Source organism: Cricetulus griseus, chromosome 6 (assembly GCF_003668045.3).
Source record: "Cricetulus griseus strain 17A/GY chromosome 6, alternate assembly CriGri-PICRH-1.0, whole genome shotgun sequence".
NCBI lineage: Eukaryota > Metazoa > Chordata > Mammalia > Rodentia > Cricetidae > Cricetulus > Cricetulus griseus.
The window spans coordinates 147529439-147549562 of record NC_048599.1 but is presented as its reverse complement, the minus strand read 5'-3'; the positions used below and the strand labels follow the sequence as shown (position 1 = coordinate 147549562).

The 20124-nt window shown below is 50.9% G+C and overlaps 1 protein-coding gene across 6 annotated transcripts in view; it reads right to left on the bottom strand.

Annotated features, from left to right (window-relative positions):
• The window catches only part of Dab2ip (DAB2 interacting protein), a 71592-nt gene extending 59178 nt beyond the window's left edge, over window positions 1-12414 (bottom strand). For 5 of the 6 annotated variants that reach the window (XM_035446087.1, XM_035446088.1, XM_035446086.1 and 2 more), the window contains exon 1: window positions 12175-12311. The gene's annotated coding sequence lies outside the window, so the exon portion shown is untranslated. Of the gene's footprint in view, window positions 1-12174 lie in introns of all 6 variants that reach the window. The other variant, XM_035446089.1, reaches the window with a different exon arrangement.
• Between the last annotated feature and the right edge of the window lie 7710 nt (window positions 12415-20124).

Below are 20124 nucleotides of genomic sequence, written 5' to 3'. Positions count from 1 at the left end.
GGCTCACTGAATGCTGCCCACCTGTATGTACAATGGGATTCCCTCAGTCTCAGCAAACTGTAACACCTGTAAGAAGTTCTGAGAAACACTCCCATGGGACCTCTGGACAGCGGGGGAGTTAGGGAAGTATACCCCAGCTTGGAGAAACAGGACTTTCCCCTATTTCCAGTGGCATGTCAGGGAAGATCTATGCCTCAATGTCCATTTCTAGTATGAGGAGAAGCAAGAGACCACATATCAGAAGGAACATTCCTCTCAACAAGAGGCGATTAAAACAGGACTGGAGATCTTCAACAAAATCTCCTCCAGGCTACCCCTTCTGAAGTCCAGAAGCTGGGAGACTGGATTCCAAGAGGATCCAGGCAGATATGCCTGCCTACCTTACCCTCTCCTACTCCAAAATGCACTTCTAGCCACAGGTAAGCACCATGACCTTTCGGCTTCCAGAAAAGGGGGGCAAGGTCCCCACAACAGCTGCCACACATCTGAGAAGACTGTACAGGAACAGAGAGACCAGACTGTACATAGATACTTAACCCACATGTGCCAGAAATCCATTTATGGATCCCAGAAGGTATATGGCTAGCACAAGGGCCACATAGGTATAACACTAGCATTTCCCCCCCAAACAACTCAGTGACCCCACTTTTCTTTTAGAGAGAGGGCTCCTTGAAAGGTCAAGGACTCCAGGAACCACCGGCTCCTCTGGAAGAGCTCTGCAAACCCATTCATGGCAGACCCATCCATAATGGCACAGACTTTGCTCCCAGCAAGGACAGTGCTTTATTAATTATTCAGAGGACAGTACAATTATGCAAATCTGTGGACAGTCTCTGCCCAACTACTGCCTTCTGCAGGAGCGCCTGAGGGGGCTGGGGAGACCCAGAGCCAGAGCTGCTGTGTACAGGGGAGCCACTCATCCCACAAAAGGGACAGCAACTCCCAATTTCCTGGTAAGGTAAGTACTGGTCAAACCACTGAACTAGTGAGGGTGTGGACAGGACAGATTGATGGACGGACAGACAGACTCTCTCCCCCCTCCCCCACACACACACGTTGGAAACCACTTTAAAGATCCGTTCTGTGCACCTTATAATAACTTTTCCCAAAACAAAATCGCCCTGCCATTTGAGCCAGCAACGCCATTATGCAAGGCTTACTCCTACAGGTCCTGAAGGCAGGGAATGCATCCAGAGTTCCTTCTTAAAAACATGCTTCTGAGGAGAGGGAACACCTCAAGCTAATGTTTACCAAATGGTGCTCTGCAAAACACTCGGCAGACATTCACAGCTGCTCCTGGGGTTGGGGTGGGGGCAGGAAACCCTGGCTTAAACAAAGCAGAATTGGTGTCTTTACTGCAGGACCTCAAAAGGCCTCCAACCTGGGGCCAGGAAGCAAACAACCCCTGCAGAAGACAACATAGAGTCCCACATTTAGGAAACTCTGAAACCAATTTTGAGGTCATTCCTCACCCCCAGATGGCTTTAGACTAGGAAATCCCTCATCCCCAACCCATTACCGACAGCAAGAATATGGTGTACTGTGTGTACTGTGGAACTTGGTTTGGGAAACATTCTTACGGGCTGGGAGTGTGGCGGCCTTTCCCCTAGTCTGAAGAGACTGTAAATGTTCCCTACAGGTAGTCAGGCACTGAAATACCGTGGAGTAGGTTTTCATGACCCTTATCCACAGCACCAAAGTGACACATCAGGAACTCTGGGGCAAAGGTGGTATCACCTCAGGTATCCTGGACTGTGCCCACTCAGCCAGCCCTCAACAATTCACCTCTCACTTTGGCGAGATGCCACTACAGTCCACCATCACTATATTCTCTGCCCTGACTCCACAGGGCAGAGATCAAAGTCACCCCCACATCCTGACTTGGGGAGTGGGGTGCTGTGAAAGCCAACACCTTCCTGCCTTCTTCCTCATCACCCCCAACACAGACCCAAACACAGCTACTGCCCATCAGTGTCATCCCAAGAGGAACTACAAGGTTACTCAGCACAATGGAGGAAGCACAGACGAAAAGAACATACACCAACCTGCACTCCACGGAGACACTCATCCACTGAGAGCCCACCTCCACTGCCACGACCTCCATGAGACTTCACCACTATAACATCCTTTTGCAGAGTCCCTGGTGGCCTATAGACAGTCCCTAAAACTCTCCTGGTAGCTACCATGTTTTCATGTGGGAGGTAGAGAAATACACTGGAGAAACCCGAGTACAATCCCATCTCTGCCAATCACTGGCAAGTGACTTAACTTTGAAAACCTCAATTTACTCATCTATAAAACTAGGAGAGGGTGGCATTAGCCAGTGGTTAAAGCTTAGACCCTAACAATGGGCGATGGACAGCTTGGGTTTGGATCCCAGCTCTGGCAACAAGAGTGAGTGGATGAGGCCTGGCCTGTCATGAGCATGAAGCGCTGAGGAAGGAGCTGGCCTGGAAGACGGTTCACCATGTGACCAGTACACTAGAGGACCCTGCCTTTGTATCCAAAGAACTCCTAAGTCTCGAAGTCCACTGTGAGGCTAACCCTAGAGAAGAGACTCTACTGTCTGAGGCCAGTTTCTTCACTTATCAAGCAGGCGGGGATAAAGTAGGAGTAGGCCAGGGCATCAGCAATGGTCTATATTCACTGCACAAGAGCCTCAAAATGGTAAGCCATTTGCTATTATTAATATTATCACAACATGTAACATGACATGTGAGCCGAGACCCCATGGAAGACAGCTGACAGGGCTTTAGAGACAGGGCCACACTGGGACTCTGTTTTCTCCTCTGTGAAGTAGGGATGGTAGTAGCACCTGTAAGGGTCAGACACAGAAATGCACAACACCCGAGCATAGCCCATCTTCAGTGGCCACTTAAAGGTGATAGCACCAAGCACCAAGAGAAGGCTGCCATAGAGACAGCAAGACAGAAGGCATCTGCAACCTGCCTAGTTACAATGGTCCATAAAGCTCCAGGGGCTTCACGACCTAACTGCAATGAACCAGCCCAGCAAAAACTTCACACTTCAATGGGTGCTCCCCCCACGAATCCTGGGACTGCTCTACTAAAACAGGGAGTTTCAGGCTCAGAGGGAAATGGTAGTTGGCACAAGGCCTCAGACAGGTTCTGGGAGATGACTGTTCATCATGTGGTAGTGGGAACTACAGGGGATAGGGCTGGGAATAGACAGCCAAGGTTCAAATCCCAAGACCTTGCCTCACAAGCCAGACCACCCCCGACCCCCACCCCCGCCCCGCCCGCCAAGAAAGGGCCCTCTAGGCTGTGCTGAGAGCTCTGTCTGGTGTGGCAGGACACCCCTCCAGCCCTGAAACACTGGCTTGTCCTGCCCAGGGGCTTTGCCTTCATGGAACTGGGCTTGAATCACATGGCTGCCACTTACTTCCTCCCAGTAAGCGAAGTCACTTCTCTGCACCTCAGCTTCACACCTAGAACCAGGGAGTTAGAGTAAGGAATCCTGATGACCAGTATGGGCTCAATACTGGACCTGGAGATGGAGAAAGTGCAACTCCAGCTTTGCCTTCCCCTCTTTGAGCTCACTGGCCTGTTCCTTACTGTCTCAATGCCTGCACTCATCCAAGTACCTCCAGGAAGCCCAGAGCACTGGCACAATGACACTTTCCAAAGTGGGAGCCGGACAGTAAACACCAGAGCAAGAAGAAAAGCAAGTGCCTTCTTGATTAAGAGTAACCAGGCTGCTTCATAGAGACGCCGCAATGAATGCTGGTCTCTTTCTCTGACCCTGAACTTCTAACAAGAGGGCTCCTGGTTTGGAATGTTCTTTGAAAAGGCATTACAACCTTAAAGCAAATGGCAGGCACAGATAAGGGTGAAATCTCAGCTCTGGCTGGGCTCTGACCAGGGAATGAACTGCCTGAGCCAAGAGCTCTCCCAGGAGTGATGAGGGTCACTCACACACTGAGCTTCAGTTTCTAAATCTGTGAAATGGAAGACAAACTCCACCCTACCCCCTGTAGTGAGGAATCAAGAACACAGCACTCTGGAGGCAGAAGCAGGTGGGTCTCTGTGAGTTCGAGACCAGCCTGGTCTACAAGAGCTAGTTCCAGGACAGCCTCCGGAGTCACAAAGAAATCCTGTCTCAAAAAACAAACAAACAAACAAACAAAAAACCAAACCAAACCAAATCAAACAAACAAACAAAAAACAACAACAAAAAAATACAGCACTGGATATGATTAGACAAGCTGCTAGCATACATCTGGGTCACAATCTTTGGCCCTCTACAATAGTTCTCAACTTTGGGTAGCAGTTCTTAGACTTGGAGGAGACACAAGTTACCCAATCAAAGCATGTAATCCAGCAGGTCTAGGGTGGAATCCAAGAACCTGTATTTTACCAGATGACTCCTCCCCTACCTTGAACATCTGCCACAAACTCCATCCCAGACACTTCTGTGACTGAGTTTCCTAGCTGCAGTCTGGGGTGGGGACTGGAAAGAAGGCATACATGGGAACAGGAACAGGGGGCAGGGCCAGGAACAACCCATTAATAAATCTCCTCCCCAGCCAGAAACAGTAATTGTTGAGGCTTGGCCATTCTTCACATGCTAACAATCTGCAGCTGCAATACAATGTTCTGATTATGAATGTCAAAAAGACAGAGCATGAAATTAACTTCCCCTTAGTCAGTGGGCACAGGGAGATGCTACACTAATTCACTGTCCTCAGCAAGAAAACTCCCTACGACAATGTCTCATCTTATTAGGGTGTGTGCTACCCTGGTGCCACCTATCACTCTGCCCAATACTCTTTTACAATCCAGCCGGGCTGATGAACAATCAAGCGGGACCCTGCTTGTTCAAGAAAGGTCAAAACAGTGGGCAGGAGGGGTTAAGAGAGAAGGGGAGCTGCCAGGGCAGCTGTGAGAAGGTTAAAGAACCCCTAGCTCCCCAGTGGAAGCTTCCCACGGGAAAAAAGGCGGGAGATGGCTACAGTCACCTTGCAGGTGACACATACAGGGAGATGTACCAAGATATGGGAAAGCGGCACTCAGAGCATGCCTGTCACTCGTGCAGCCCCTGCTCCAGCCCGGCCAGACACACCAAAGTACCCATGAGTGCCAGCAGAAGGTGGGTAGCAAAAGCCTGCAGGTTACCTTTTGGGGATGCTCCAAGGCGCAGGATCTTGAGGCTGCCCACTGCCCCATCTCTCTCAGGAAACTTATGCATATGCAAAGTTACTCACTGGCAGTACTAAACACTTCCGTGCAGCACACAGCACTGTCAGTGCTCTGACCAGCCAGCCCAGTGCAGAAGCACTGACACAAGTCAGAGGCATGCAGGCCTCCTGAGCAGGCAAAGGTATTCTTGGCATGTGAGGCTTAACCTCCAGCTTTGGGGGTCACTTCTTAGTCTAAGAATGTCCAAGTAGTCCCCAGGAAGGGTGTCAGGTTGGACACTCTCTTCCTCCCTCTCCTGAGATCATACCTACTACTTGCCTAGCATAGACAGGGTGGCTTTCACAAGTACTTAGATCCCAAGTTCCAAAAAAAGGTCTATGTGTGTCCAAGGAGCTCAGATGCTCTTTAATTCAAGAGGGAATGGGAAAGGAGGCAGAGCAAGGTTGGAGGGGAAACTTGCCCTCGATTGTGTCAATTGCGTCACAGTCACTTCTGAGCCTTCTTAGGTAAGAAACACATGGGATCATGATGAGCAGGGGGCAACTGAGGAGGCATGGCTTGCTTACAGCATTCAAAGACCAGATGTCAGCATGAGACCAAGTACAGCCTCACCTTACTCATGGACCATAGGCTCCACATGAGCACTGATGGGGTCTGAGGGCGAGGAGCTGAGCCCTTGGTGGGGTTTGGCCATGGCAGCTATCTTGGGCTCTGCTTGGGCTAAGGGAGAGTGCCCCTTGCATGTAGTGAGGAGAAAATGGGCCAGTGAGTGTAGAGGGCAGGCCTTAGGTATGCCACCTGGAGCCCTGAGGATGGGGCAGCTTCAGTTCAATCCAGGACTGCTGCCCACACACTGGCAAAGGTCCTACAGGATGGTTGCTTACTCAGGGCCCTCCTCCAGACAGACTCATAGACAGCAAAAAATCTGCAACCATCAGAGCCTCTCTGGGAAGGAGCACTTTGTCCTTCACATTCTCATAGAGAATAGGGCTGGCAGCTCAGAGCAGGGAGAACCCAAACACAGGTTGCTACCCTGGAAGGCACCAGCCAGTCAGGGAGGTCTGTGGTTTTCCTTCTTGCCTTTTCAGTCTCCCTATGATCTCTAGTTTCCTTCTGTGGTCTTCAGAAATAGCCGTTAATTAGAGCCCAGTAATTAACTTTCTGGTTCAAATAATATTTTGCAAAGGAATTCCATTAAGGAGTCAATCTGCATATCCTCTGATATGGGGCCTGGAAATAGGCAAAGCTACTTGGGGAGAGAAGTCCCACAGGTACCCCTGCTAACTGCCACCAGGACCTGAGCTCACATGTGAGGTTGACAGGGGAGTCCAGGTGCTGCTACTGGATAAGTTATCCTCAAGAAGTTAGGTAGCTTGTTCACAAAATAGGCCAGCATGTCCACATGCCCAGACAGAACTTGGTATATGGACAGGAATGTGTACATGGGCACCCAGACACAGACTACACACACATGCATATAGAAAACACAGAGTATATGAAACACAAAAAGAGACACACATATGAAGAAAATACAATAATAATATAGTAGCCAGCACTTACTGAGAACTTAGATTGAATCATTTGCCTATATTTGACCTAGAGAAATCTTAAAACTTCATATGTTCTAATCGAACAGAATGCCAAACTGGTCTTTTGCAAATGTTTTATATCAAAATACCTAGACATATACATGTCATAGGCATACACCTTCCCAAGGACAGATGTACACTTGCAAAATATATTTAAAAAGCAGGCAGATATATGTGTGCTTGTCCAAAGGTAGAAGGTAGGCTTACCTAGCCTCTGAAACTGAAGCTGGCAGCCTGGGGCTGATCACTATCTTATTTCCACCATTCCTTAAAATATTATCCAGCTCAGATATCTAGAAGGTCCACAAGGGAGCTGCAGATATAAAAGGAAGGCAATAAAAATGAGAAGGCAAAAATAAATTGGCTTTTGCATGCATCCAGGTTGCATTCTGTGGCTTCCCTCTCCTCTAGAGCTGAGGCTCAGAGTCACACATGGCTCGAGCTAGGCTTGCCCATGCTCTTGAGGCTCCAAGTAAGGTGCCACATAGGGAGGCAGTATGACTACAAAAGGCCTGGCTGTCATGTGGCCTCAGTTTTCCTGGACCTTTCAGACCCTTATCTGCCTGTCTACCCAGTGAAGGACAGATGCCCTCTTCATGTACCACTAAGCTTCCTTGTAATGACTATCGTTCAAGATTTAAATCTAATTCCCATATGGACAGGGAAGAGGAGTGGAGGGGGAAAGAGCTGAGAGCCAGTAAGTCTTCCTCCCCAGGAATTAGTGATTTCTCCTTAGAGCTAGTGCCCACCCACACAAGGCCTCCTGGTGCCGAGGAAGGCCGGACAGGGCAATCAAAAGTCTGCAAAGGGCCCTGTCCTTTGCAGATTCAGAACACAGGGACAAAAGAGGTGAGTCCAGAGGAAACAGCACCACTGGCCACTGGACTAGGGAGGGCAGTCAGCACTCAATCGCTAACAAGCAAACTAATGCAAATAAAGAAATACCATTTTTCTGCCTTTCCAAAAGGAAAGAGACCATTTTTATTATGACAGACAGTTCACATCTTAGAGGGGGATGAAGGAAAGCCAATAGGTAGTCATTCTCAAAATTCACCAGCAGAGAATAAACCATTATAGGCTTTTGATATGCTTTTTTTTTGGTCAAAAACTTCAAAATTCATATTCTATTTCTAAGACATTATCCTATGGGAAAATAAGAGATGTAGACAAAAATGAATGTTCAAGGATTTAAATTAATAAAGAGAAAATAAAGCTAAATGCTAAATAATTTTTTAAAAAGGATGGCTCAGAAGGAGCTGGAACAATGGACATTTGAAATAGATTTCTTAACCACACAGGAAGGCTCTGCATTCCCAGGTGTGGACAGGAAGAAAGTTCTTTTACCAGGCCTCTGGCTCTGCTCTGTTCAAGGTTAACAACGGTCTCCATTATGACTCAATTCTTCTTACCAGGAGCAGTAGCATCTATAATCTCTCTATAATTGGGGAATGATACCACATGACTAACTGCTAGTCCCAGCCTAGAGATGAGAAAACTGAGGCCTACCAAACAAAATGGCTTCCTCCTACTGACATTAATACCTGAAATCCTACAATGAGGGTTAAGTTCTCCCACATGTGTTACTTAACCAAATTTTAGAAACATTTAAGAAGTATTCGAGACCCAGTATTAAATGCTAAGGAAAGAGCATGGAATAAGCTTATATACTTGCAATTAATTACTGAATGTATCATTACCAGTATCTCTATCATGATTTTCATTGTGGCCACTTTGTAGATGTATAAACTGATGCTCCCCAAACCTAAGTGACTTGCTTTCAGGAATGGCTTTAAAGCCAAAGCTCACATACTCCCATTATACCTAGTAACTGTCTGAACTGCATCTTGTAGTCGCTATACTTCACAAACCTGATGTCCCATCCCCTGTGTACAGTGCAGCAGGAACCAGAGCACAAATGCTAGCCTGGGTACAAGCACTACCTTCCACTTCCTGTTCTTCACCCAGCTTCCTGTCTCTTCTTCCAAGGTTATCTCACTCCTGAAGACAGAACTCATATTTGCCTACTCAGAACCAGTTGAGGGTCTCTGTAACAACCCCACCCCCAACTTCCAATTACCTCCTCTCCCTGGTTCTACACACTTGGAATACCCAAGAGTAACTCTCAGATGTGGAAACTGAGTTCCACACATTCCCGGGAAGAACACTGCAGCTCTAACTTCACATACACCAGCTTTGCCTAGCCGCACCTGACTGCCTGCACTTCCAAGCTAAGCGGCACAACAGGCCAACTAGTGCCACTTCCAGAGTACAGAGAGCCAGAGTACAGAGTCACCTAGAAATGATATGAGGAGAAGGGAGAGGATGTCAGCTGACTGACCTCCTAGCTCAGTGACTTGGTTCTGGGAAGGCAGAACCGCCATATCCTTTATTGCTTTTACCAACATTAAAACCTCCTGCAAATGAAGTGGCAACGCTTGCAGCCTGCACAAGGCAAGTGCTTCTACCAGCACTGATCTGATTCACCTGGAGAGCACTGGCCAGAACTCATTTCTGCTATCCAGGAGAAATGACTGCCTGCTCCTGATGCTTACTGCCAAAGCCTCCAAAGGAAGGAGTGTCTGAGAGACCCAGAGATCAGGAACCTCCCCTGAAGCCATCTTCAGCAGCCAAAGTACAAAGGGCTCAAACCTGTCCTGTAGCCCTTGAGCCCCCAGGTCCCTGCTGGCCTGACCAAAGCTTCACAACCAAACAGCAGCAGCTTACACCCAGGGCACTCTTCTTTCTCAAGAATCCCAAAGATTCCAACACAGAACCACCTGGTTTTCCAGCCTCTGGATGGAGAATTCCAGAACAACAACAACAACAACAACAAAAAGACCTCCCCACAGACAGCGCACAACAATGCCTCTTTAGCAGCTAGCTATATAAATCAGACAGATTTCACCCACACTTAGACTCAAGAGACTGACCCAGATAGCCCTAAACTGTTCATCTACATGGGAGGGTCTCTGGGGTCAGGACTCACACAGGCACTTTATTCCCCTTCCCATCCTTGTCCCCCATCCACTCACTGCTTGGTGTCTCTGTATTTACCCCAGCCCCAAAGAGAGGGACAGCAGTCAATGGGAGTGCCTGCCATGGAGAGGGGATTCAGTCTCTCCTTGCTCTGTTCATGCCACCCCACTTGGGCAGCACAACACCCACATGAGTGAAGAGGTACCTCTCCACTGACTCAGGTTTGACCATGAAATTAGGGGGTGGGAGTGGATTCACCACAGTTGGTTACTCACTGAATTCCAAGAATGATGACTCCAGGGACTGCCCCAGAGAAACATCTGCCAATTCACCCAACAGCAGCCAGTGGATCTATTCCTGAACAAAGCAACAAACCAAGACCCCAACCCTGGCAAAGCCCATTTCAACTTCTAGACTGAATAGGATTACAAACCTAGTCTCCCTGACTGTTCATGGGAAACCTGGGCTCTTTTCGGGCACCAGTAGGCCAGATTTTGTTTATAGAAAATTAAAAAGACAATTCCACACTGCTGCCAGTGACATTCAGCTCCTCTTGCTGCCATTCACATTTCCAGAAATGGACTTGTAGTTTCACTCTCAAACCTGACTCTGCCTACCCCTTCTCCCTACATATAACAAGGCTAACCTGAGACCAGGATGAACAGGGTGTATCCGAGGTCATGTTAGCCTAGACCTCTGGCTTGGTTTGCTAGCCCGGCGCTTGCTGGTTTTTTGGTGCCGGCTTCCCAGGTAAACACCACATGCATGCCAACTGCTCTCAAGAGGGCAGACACACTAAGAAACCCTAGCTGCCTGCTGTCTCTCCTGCTCCCGGACAACCACCACATGCACACAAAACCGGTACGTACACAAGTCCTCGCATGCGAGAACAGAGGGTCCGGACCCCTGCCAGGGAAAACGCTGAGAAGGGCATGTTCTTGGGGGAGACAGCCGGAGGTGGGGACCACAGGAGAGAGGAAGGCAGCAAACCGGGTGGCCTGCCGCCCAGACAGACAATAATAACAAAGATGGGAATGGAGATTTTCAAAGACGCAGTGGCTGCACCCAGCACTGAGCTCTGACCTGGCTGCATCTTTCTGCCAGGGAACGCCTGGTCCCCTGGGGCACTGTAGCCATCAGTGAAAGGCCGGGGGGTCCTGCCTTAGGCTGGGCTTGGCAGCTGGGGCAGGAAGCCAGGTTGTGGGATTGCACTGGAGAGCGGCTCTGGGCTGAGGGACAAGGAAGGTATAGCGGTTCTGATTGGGATGTGGGAGGGGTACTCTGGGTAACTAGCTGTCAGTTAATCGTCATTCCAACCTTGGGCAGGAGTTGCGATAACTTGGGCTCCTTTGCTTGCTGGTACCAAGGAGGAAGGGAAACATTATCATTCTACCTGTGCCTTCCACACAAGAAGTGCCAACTCGCCAATGGTAAAACGGACACAGACCTAGGAAGGGAAATGCCAGTAGCCTAAGATGTTGGGGCTGAATATTGAAAAGGCTTCTTTAGAGCCTACTGGCTCCTTCACCTCCACGACACGTTCTAACTGGCACAGGAATCCATCACTATGCCTGTGCCTAAGTAGAAAGGTGCCTGTGGCTGACACGACTCAAGGAGGAGAACCAGGCCCCCCAGAAGCTGTGCCTGCCCCGTGCCCCCGCACGGACAGGATGGCTTGCCCTTGCGAGCTGAAGCCTGCACGTTGCCAGTGACTCCAAAGCAGGCTCAACAACCTCCTCCCCGCTCCTCTGCCCCACAAGCCACCTCCCCCTGGAATTTCCACACCTGCTCCCGGCTTATACAGAAGGAAGCAGGGAACAGGAGACACCCCTGGGAACGGGAGGTAAAGGAGGGGAGCAGCTGGCCAGACTGGAGAGGGAAGGCCCATCTTCCCGGGTCTCGGGTTATGCCCAACAACCCAGCGCCTGGGCACTGCCCGCTCTGCTCGCCCCAGCCCCCAGCGGAGCACGTGCCCTACTTAGCGCAGATGTGCCCCCTAAGCAGCCCAGCCCCCTGCTCCTCCCCTCCAGATGTTCACCCTTTTCCGCGCCACGAGCGCTGCCTGGTCTGGGCAAGACGCAGCCAAAAATGCCTTTTGTATCGGACACCGAGGGACTCAGCAAGCCGGGGGATGGGTCCTGAGGGTGGAGGCGCCACTTCCGTCCCTACTACCTCCAAGCACCGCACGGCCCGGGAAACAATGCCCACCTCGGCCAGATGAAGCAGGACCCCTCATGCCCAAGAGGACACTTGCGGCGGGCCTCGCCCCGGACCTCCGGCAGCCGGTGGAGGCAGCGAAGGGTGCAGCCCCGGTCTCCCGGCCCGACGGGGACCCCGTTCCCGGAGTTCCCGGAGACCGGTGAGGCGTCCCTCCCGCGGGAGCGCGCTCTGCCCGGCTCCGGCTTTGTCCCCGCGCCCTCGGGGCACAGCCCGGGCGACGGCGGGCTCACCTTTCATTGTCCGCGGCGGCGGCGGCGGCTGCGCTCCGGAACCCCGGCAGGATGTGGCGGAAGCTGTGGTTGCGGTCCAGCTTGGGCTGGCTCTTGGTGCGCTTGATGGAGCCCTTGAGGCGGCGGCTGAGGAAGCCCTGCGCGCGGGGCGACAAGAGGGGGAAGGGGAGGCGGGGTTAGCGCGGCGGCGGCGGCGGGCCAGCACCCTCGCGGCCCACGGCGGGCCGGGCTCGGCCCCAGCAGCTCGCGGCCCGCGCCGCCGCTCGCCCCCCGCCCGCCGACCGAGCGCCGACGGCCCGGCCCGCGCAGCGCGGCCCAGCCCACCCCGCGCCGCCCGCCGGCCAGCCCAGCCCGCCACGTCGCCCCCGCCCCTAAGCCGCCGTTGCCATGGCGACGCCGAGCCGAGTGCCTCCGATCGTGGCCGAGAATGCCCGAGGACCCCCGCCGAGCCGAGGGGAGGGCAAGGCTTCGGAGGGGCGGGGACCTGGGGGGGGTCTCGCGCCACCAGCTGCCCCTCATCTCCCAGCCTTGCTTCACAACCAGGCCACACCCCCAACCTCCGAGGATTCCACACGCACCCCGCCCCGTCTGGGACTGACAGGAGCAGTTACACAGTAAAGCAAACTAAGGCTGGGAGAGCAGGCCCTCCAGCCGGCCAGCGCCTAGTAGCAGCACTCTGGCCATCTAGATCCCTAAGGTAGGCAGACAGTGGCTGGATGTCAGGATGGAGCCTGAAGCTTTGGGAACCCAGCAAGGCCAATCCCCATGGGTACAGGATCCCTCAAGTGCCCCCTTAGGGAGCAGCCAGAGGTGTTGAAGGGTTTGCCAAGTACCCTCAAATCTGGGACACCGAGTCATACCATGCAGGGATTCACCAGGCAGCACTGAGCTGAGACTCCAGCTTAAACCACCACCCCCAACTCACCCCAGCCCAACCCAGAGTTTCTGAGCTAATGAAAAAGCAGGGGAGGCAGTCCATGAAGGTCGGACCAGAGCTCCCTTCACAGATGATGGAGATGTGGAGCTCAAGGGCCACAGCTGAGTCTTACTGAATGAGCTGGCTAGTTTTATGTCAACTTGACACAGGCTGGAGTCATTTGAGAGGAGGGAACTTCAACTGAGAAAATGTCTCCATAAGATCTAGTTGTAGGCCATTTTCTTACTTCCTTCAGTGATGGACTGTGATATGAAAGCATAAACTGAATAAACACTTTCCTCCCCAAGTTCCTTTGCTCTTGGCTTTTCATCACAGCATTAGAAACTCTAACTACAACACCTACAACACCGGGCTTGGAACCTGCAGACAGCTGCAACTCCCTGAGGAGGGCTTGTCTGGACCCACCCACTCAGCCTCCATTCTGGGTGATGTAGAGACAGAAATAAAGCAATGTTAACTATTTTGATGTCAGTGCTGTCGATGTGATCCCAATGTCACATTTCCTCCACCACAGGAGAACAGAACCACAGGTGGGTCTGACAGCCCTCTGACTTAAGAGGGTCAGGTGGACATTTGCTGCAGCCTCAAGCCACAGACACGACAAACTCAAAAATGGGCTGAATAAATCCTCTCATATCACCAGCACACAGAGAAAACACCTGAAAATTCATGTCTGCAAGTGAAGAAGCCTTTCTCAGAGATGAGGTGCCTTGCCCAAGGACACCCAGCTCCAGGGGCAAATGCCAGAAATGTTCCCACAGGATACCCCCTCTCTCGCAACACCTCAAGTGATCCCTCACTTTGCCCTTTCCCTCTACATTTTCTTCCTCCTCAACCACTCCCATCCATAGCAGACCTCTTCCTGTTGTCAGCATTCCACATGTCCTCCTAGGCTGGATAAAATGCTACCCTACCCAAAGACTTTCCCAGGTAGTAATGTCCACACATACCTGACCCCTGTAGCCCACATGACCTGTGCAGATATTCAAACGTACTGCAGCTCTGTAGGTACCTCTTGGCTTACAGGGTAAATCAGAGGGACCCTCCTCCTGAGACACAATCCACAGGCAAGGCATTGTAAACTAGGGGAGCTTGAAGCCCCCAGGACACAGCAGACATGCAAACGCTGGGCTCTCCTAACCTCACCCCCACCTGGCTGGCCTGTGTGAGAAGTCTGCAGCACATGTTAACTTGTTCTTGGTTTTCATTCTCTGTACTGACAATTCACAATTGTTATGCTCTTAGGGTGCAAAGAACCACAAAGCCCATTTTACAATTTACGGAGCCCATTCTGTAATAACATTGTCAGCTTGATCCTATTTCTGAGTTTTAAAAGAATAAAAGTATTCTCCCCTCTAAGATAGTGGGTTGGACTCTTGCAACTTTCCCCCACTTCTCCTGACAAGGCTCAAATACCAGTTGATGGACATCAGTAACTTCCTTTTGAAAATCAATGCTACCTGATACTTCCCCTTACCAAGTCAGCAATGATCGTGGGGTCCAATGCTTCCAGAGCCTGCTGCACAAGACACTGGGAACACAAGAATGGGCACTATAAGGTGACACTGTCTACATTTCCAAGAGGCTGGGAAGGTCAGATCATGAGGGACTCTGCAGAGAACCACTGAGGACCCCTGTTAATCCCCACTTTTCCACAGTCTGCCCTACAGACCTGAGTCCCCAGTTCAGAGCCCCACATATAGTAAACACCCTCTCCCCGAAAGGAGACTCATAGGCAGCAAGTTGTTACTGAGGGTGACAAAGGTCCAGAGGGATGAAGGGGCTTCCCCAAGATTTCACAACAAGGTTTATCAAAAGTCCCAATCTGCATTCCTGCACTCTGTCCTGGTTCACGGGGGCTGGAGGGTCACATGGTTCATCCCCACCCTGGATAAAAGGAGACAAGCCATTTCTTTTGTCCCTTCATGGGATCAGCTAGAACCAGAATTCTTGAAGAGTGGCTGATTGGTCTTCAAGTCAGAAAGTTATGCTAGGCCCAAGTCAAAGTGCTGGGAGGTAGCTCACTGGTAGGCTGCTTGCCTGGCTTGTATCAGGTGTAGACTTTGATGCCAACACTGAGAGAAAAACAAAGACCCAAGCCAACCTTTAACTAAGTGGTATGAGACAAGGTTCCTGTTCATTCCAGTCAGGCTTGGTGGTGCACACCTTTGACCCCAGCACTCCAGAGGCAAAGGCTGACAGAGATCTTTGTGAGTTCCATGATCTTCCTACCTCAGCCTCCTGAGTGCTAGATTAACTGGGATAGCACCATCACACTTGGCTTCCTAGGATCAAATGCCCTCCCCTCCACCAGGGGAAGAGGTTGAGACATGGTCTCATATAGCCCAGGCTGGCCTCAAAACTCCTAATCCTTCTATCTCCTTCCATGTGCTAAGATTACAGATATGCAACATCATGTCTGGCCTGGGTTCAAACGTCATTTGGACAACCTCCATAAAAATTACTGGCCCAGGGCTGGAGAGATGGCTCAGAGGTTAAAGGACTGACCGCTCTTCCAGAGGTCCTGAGTTCAATTCCCAGCAACCACATGGCGGCTCACAACCATCTGTAATGAGACCTGGTGCCCTCTTCTGGCCAGCAGGCATACATGTAGGCAGAACACTGAATACATAATAAATAAATAAATCTTTAAAAAAAATTACTGGCCCTTTCTGAGCCCCAGTATCCCTATCTGTAAAATAGGCTAATGATAGAACCTACTTTATGGGATTATTGGAATGACTATGTTCAGATATTACCAGTAAATCAGCAAATATTTAAGCAACCACATGTAGTAGCTTTACTGTCACCATTACTGAGATTGGCCTAAGTACAGCTAATACTTTTTGCTCCAAGGTGTGGGTGACCAACACAGGTAGGAGTCTGCCTGGGCCTCTGAGGAGTCTGCAAGCTGCCTAGCAATGGGGACAGATACATGAATGAAGTTGCTTGCAAAATGACCCTGGAGCCGCAGAGTAAGATACAGTTTAGAAGTTCTGAACTCTTTTAACTAGTGCATTCTTCTAAAGCAACCTCAGACTCCCCATGTGCACAGTGTGAGGCCATGGGGCTGCTCAGGTGAGGCCTAAGCTTTCATCCCGGGAGCATGGACTGAAGTGTAAAACACAGCAGGCAGCCTGCAGTCCACCGGGACAGCTCCTGCTCCACTCCTGTGGGGCACAGGCCTCCATTAACACAGCAGGCAGCTGCGCCAGTATGCAGAGCTCAAGTAAGGCCCCAGGGCTTTCATACAAGGCTGCTGTTCCCAGTGCCTGCCTCTGCCCCCTCTGTGAATGCCCCCCACCCAAAAGAACACAAGTGTTCACAGCTGATCCCCCCTCTACCACTGGCCCAAGACCTGGAGTGAGAACATAGCTGGAAGGACGAGCCATCAGGCACACCACACACACCCTAGTTGCAGCCACTCGGTCCTAACATCTGGCCCACCCCTGATCTTCTCTGGGAGGCTCTCTAGCAGCGCTCAAAGCCCTTTCAGAATTCCAGGCGCGTGACTTCTTCATTCACCCATTTCAATCAATTCCCGGTGATGATGATGATGATAAATGATGGGTTATCGAGCAAGCTCCTGTTTTGCCAAGTTGCTGTGTCCATGAAAACTCAATAGCACATCTCTCAGCAGAGAGGGAGTCAGCCTAGGAGGCTAAGAGTCCTTGGGAGAACGCCAGCTTCAGTATCGGAATGTTAGGTTTTCAGAATGAGAAGTGGAGGCTAGGAGAGATTAAGATGCTCAGGGTGGATAGGCTGTTATGTGGCAGAGCTTGGACTCTACCCAGGAGAGTTCTGGAATATGGGATGAACAGAGTGGGGACCTCCCTCGTAAGTGAAACAGACAGCTCAGACCATCCTCTGCACACAGGACTCACAGGTGAGGCTCTGAAGGCTCAGGGAGAAGTCTTAATCTGTCCTGCCCTCTCATGCACTGTACTCTGAAGGATGTACATACCCACGCCCTTGTGACCAAAGGCCTCCAACCTGCTATGTATCTCCTACAGTGTGAAGTCCTGAGCCCAGACCTAGTAAATAGCGAGTACTCAGTCAAGGGTGTGCTCCTTCCTGCACCTTCAGCATCTATCCAGTCATACATACACCTTCCACCCAGCCCAGTCTTCACCTCCTTCTTCCCTTCCTGCAAACTGGGCTACTGCAGACGTGTAAACGGCCTGGCATACCTCTAACTCCCTTCATCTGTCCAACCTGCGACCCTGAGATGCAGGGTCAGGATGCAGGCAGAACGCCATGGATCCATGCTGGGCAGTACCCAGCTCTACCCATGCCAGATTTTAAAGGTCCAAACCCAAACAGGGAAGCTTCGGGGAGGGAGGCTGTTTTCACAAATGTCTCCTTCAATACCATCCTAGGGCTCTGTCTAAATGCCAAGAACACATCTAAATAAGCAAAAACAGAAAAGGCAGGGGAAGATCCCAGCCAGATATTGGCACCGAGGAGAGATACTGGGCACATAGCAGACTGGGGCAGGAAACCTATTTCCTAGGTGGATGGGTGAAAGCAATAGGACCCACAAGGTACAAATGAGACACACAGAGGGTTCCCAGACTTGTCTAGAATAACCAAGCACAACACCTAGGTCTCCTCAGTTCCTTACAGCTTCAGCACCGTGCCTCCAGACTCTCCCAGGTGGCGGACGGACTTCCTGCCCCAGGCCTGCTCCAGTCTTCCATGGAAAACAGGAGCTGGGGTGAGTGAGCACCTGCCAACTCTGTGAGGTTAAGATCAGTGACTAGCCAGGTTGCCTGGCTCTCCCAGGCTTGGCATTCAGTACCAAAGAATGCTCTGGCTCTGCCCATGTCCTTTAGATGTGCCATTCCTCAGGTCGTTCTCCAGCATCAAAGGTGACTGAAGCTGGGGACTGACTCACTAATGAAATGACAAGCACAGTAACAGGTGAAAGAGAAGAGGAATTTTAAGCTGGGATAAGCTAGTGCCTTTCTGATGGTCACCCACTTGTGGGCCATCTTACACCACAGATCACCCTCTGACCCATGCCAGTGCTCTCTTAAACATGAAAGACCTTCCTAGTCCGCCTTGTCAGCACAACACATGGTCCACACAAAGATAACACAGGACAACAGGGCAAGAGGTCCCCAAAAGAGGATGGGACATTCAAGAATAAAATCTTGTCTCAAAACACCGAGTGGCCAAGAATGTTGGCACACCTGTAATCCCAGCTCTGAGGAGGCAGAAGCAGGAGGATCGTGAGTTGCAAGCCAGCCTGGGCTACAGAATGAGACCCTGTCTCAAACATCCTGGCCAGCAAACTGCACATAAACTCATTCTCACATGGAGAAACATACAAGGATGAACCATATGCAAGCTCAAGGACAGGCATGCCAACAATGCCCACACATAAGGCACACCCACAAGAAAGGCAAGCAAAACATACACATCCCTCGAGCACCGCCGTACTCACAGATGCACCTGCAAATACACATGCAAGGCGGGCAGGTGTCACAAAGTATATCCTGAGTGAATTTGTATCTATGATTTTTCAAAAAAAGACTTTTAAAAGAACCCCACTTAGGAGTAATCCTGGGGGGCTTAGCAGAGGAGGCAGCTTTTTAGAAATACTGAAGATGGGATGCCAGGTGGGTCTAGACTCAGGACAACAGTGAGTATGACTATTTCTGGAGACCCCTGCCACTGCTGCAGGGCCCCCTGGCCTCCAGTTTCCACACCAGCACCCCAGCCTGGGCTGATGACCCATTATGAGGACATGCAAGGCAAGGGTCCCTTAAGAAATCCTAAGAGCCTGGAGAAGGCAGGAGAAGAGAGTGAGGAAGAGAAAGAGCTACATGAGCATGGCCCTCTAATATTTTCCTAGGCCTGAGCAGACAGCCATGTGCAGAAATCAGCCATGCATTCTTCAGTCCCTAGGCCTGTAGACACTACCTTTAGCATAAATCGGCTCAGAGGCCTGAAGGCCTACACATGCGAGGCCAGCAGCTCTCAACCTTCCCAATGCTTCGGCCCTTTAATAAAATTATCCCCTTTCTTGTTATGAATCATTTCTAATGGTCTTTGGGGGGGTAGACCCCAAAGGGGTCACACCCCCACTGGTTGAGAACCATTGTTCTAGGCTGACCTTAGGCTAGCACAGGAGGGGGGCTTCAGGAAGTCCATTCCACCAGGGTGCCTTCCCTTGCATTTGGCCTTTCATCTTTGTCCCCTGGCCTCAGGGCTGAGATCCCATGACCAGGCCTAGTGAATCATACCTTCCCCATCCTGTATGAGCAAGTGCTCTCACAGAGTGGCCAGGGGCCCATTCTCAGCCTCCCTGTTGACCATACAACAGGAGTTGACCTCACACTCACTCACAACGCTCCCACCTGTGTTAGAGCTCTTCATGACTCCTTTGGTCCTTACAACCCATTATGCAGATGGGAAATTAGAGGCTCAGAAAGGGCAAGAACCTTGCCTAGGGCCACACAGCCAGGAAGCCTGGGTAGACGACTCCACAACCAACCATGAAGTCCTGAACAAGCACTTCAGCCATTCTGTTTCCTTGTTCCTACAATGAAAAGGTTGGTCTAGAAACCAGCTGAGCTCTAAACCCTTTGTTTCTTAGGCATGTTCCCCCACCACACCAACAGAAATTCATCTGCTGTGACAACAAATAAGAGAGAAAACAGTAGCTAACCCACAGGGTGGGTGATGCTAGGTCAGATGGTCTAGCTTCCCAGACACCTACAGTTTGGACTAGCCCCGGAGCAAGGCAGGGAAAAGTGCTAACCAATGGGGAACAACAGAGAACCCAGGGGCCTCTGGCCTGAGCATCAAGAAAGCAGAACTGAGAGGGACAGTAGCACCCCGGAGCGGAGCCGTTGAGCAGCAGGATTGTTAAGTGCCTTTTCACTAGGAGAACAGTGGCAGCTGGGACACTATCCTCTGGTAATCTGTCAGTCACAGGCTGCTCTGCTTCAGAGGAACTGTGAGTGGAGTCTAAGTCTAGGCAAGGGCTGATGACCTGCTGAGCT